The sequence below is a fragment of the Phoca vitulina genome, unplaced genomic scaffold (genome assembly GCF_004348235.1).
Source record: "Phoca vitulina isolate PV1807 unplaced genomic scaffold, GSC_HSeal_1.0 scaffold58, whole genome shotgun sequence".
In the NCBI taxonomy this organism is placed as follows: Eukaryota; Metazoa; Chordata; class Mammalia; order Carnivora; family Phocidae; genus Phoca; species Phoca vitulina.
The window spans coordinates 6408267-6410162 of NW_022589761.1; the positions used below are offsets into that span (position 1 = coordinate 6408267).

Genomic DNA, 1896 nt, shown 5'->3' on the forward strand with positions numbered 1-1896 from the left:
AGAATGCAAAGAGTAACAGTTAAATGTGTCAGTTTTTGTTTGTTAAATAGCAGCTTTAAAAATATTTGCCAAATGAAATTACTTTTCAAGTAGGAAATGTGTATCTCATTACTGAGTTCAGTTCACCCTCGTGACAATTAAATTCAGGATGGTAGCTCCAATCTTTGAACAAAATATGTTATTTCAAAAATTCAGCTCTTTGGGGTGCCTGGGTGGCTGGGTCGGTTGGGTGGCCCACTCTTGATTTCGGTTTGGGTCATGATCTGGGGGTCCTGAGATCGAGCCCTGCGTTGGGCTCCGTGCTTGGGATTCTCTCTCTTCCTCTCCCTCTGCCCCTCCCCCCACTCATGCTTTTTCTCTCTCTCTCAATAAATGAAATCTTAAAAAAAAATCAGTTCTTTGATGAGCTTTATTTAAACAATTCTTGCTGCATTTTCAATTAGCAATAATCGCGCCTCGGATAAACCTCATTGGCTACGATACTGCCACTGTGCAAAGCTCTTGCTGCATTTTCAAAGCCGCTTAATGAGATTCAGAAGAATCTCTTTGAGTGCCAGAGCTTTGTTATATGAAGAATTGTTCCTACAATTCTTCCAACAATTTAATAGCTCCCCTGGGTTTTCTGGTTATGCTTGTAGGTCCATCACTTGTAATTCCTTTTACAAATTTGCCAGTTTAATGTATACTGATTAACAGTGTCTCTTCCCAATCCTATTAGTGTATTCGGTCTTGTGCATATAAAGTTAAATTTAAATACAGTTAAACCTCCATAAAAGAGGTTTACATATCTTGCCTGATACGTAACATTGGTGGAAAGTATTGTACAGCGTGAAGTACTAGTGCTTTAAGGAAATAGACTATCAATTCCATGCCAGACTTAAGTGCCTAAAAAAAATTGTTTATATTTACAAGAATTGGGGTGCTGGGTTGTTATCAAATAATAGCCTAGATTTGATAAGATACAGTCTTATCACTGAGAGGTAGAGTTCCTAATTTATCACAGTTGATTTGTCCCTGAAAAATTATATACTTCATTAAATATACCAAAATAAAATAAGAATATTGACTGATATCTTGTCATGCCAGATATAATTAAATACAATAAAAATAAGACTTCTTCATTAACACTCATAGCACAATTAAAATATTGAGCTGAGAACTTTGATCTTTCTCTTGCTCTGAAAATATTAGAAAGGCTCAAGGTCCACAGGAAGCAGACTCTAAGAGGTCTGCATTCAGGATGTTTGACAGGTGGTGCTACGGAATCAGCATCTGTTGGGAGACTGAAGGCAGCAGAGCTGGCTGGGGGCAGAAGTCCGGCTGCAAAGCAACAGCGACACACCTTTGTCAACCCACCGGAAGCTGTGGAACTGGGATGGGCGGGCCCTACAGAGCTGCCCGTGGACAAAAGGGCTGAGCCTTTGTATAGCGACCCTTGGTGGATGAAGGCCATTATTATAGGAAGGGCTGAATGGAAGTTCCTGAAACTTCTTTTCCCTTCAAAGACAGTAAATAGCAAGCAATACTGCATCCTTGAAGGAATTGCAGAGAGTAATTACTTGATAAATTGATACCTTTATTTAATTCACCAGTTTGGCTGCACTATTGTAAAGTTAACCTGATGGTGGCTCCCATTGCAGCTCCTGTCCCATATGTAGTACTTCTACTAGAAAAAATCAACATATCCCCAGGTACCTGGGCTGCAGCTACTGACCTGGCCAATGCCTTTTTCTCGATACCAATTTGGAAGAACTACCAGAAGCAATTTTCTTTTGCCTGTGTACCTTCACGGTGTTGCCTCAGGGTTATGTCAGCTCTGCTGTTCTTTGACATAAAGCAGTTTGCAGAAATCTTGATCAGAAGATCATCCTGGTGTATTACATCGGTGACATTATG

General features: G+C 40.0%; 1 non-coding gene across 1 annotated transcript; it reads right to left on the reverse strand.

Annotated features, from left to right (window-relative positions):
- Window positions 1-360: 360 nt before the first annotated feature.
- On the reverse strand, window positions 361-500 carry LOC116623474. The gene has a single exon (XR_004297714.1). It is a non-coding gene; the product is annotated as a U4 spliceosomal RNA (small nuclear RNA).
- Between the last annotated feature and the right edge of the window lie 1396 nt (window positions 501-1896).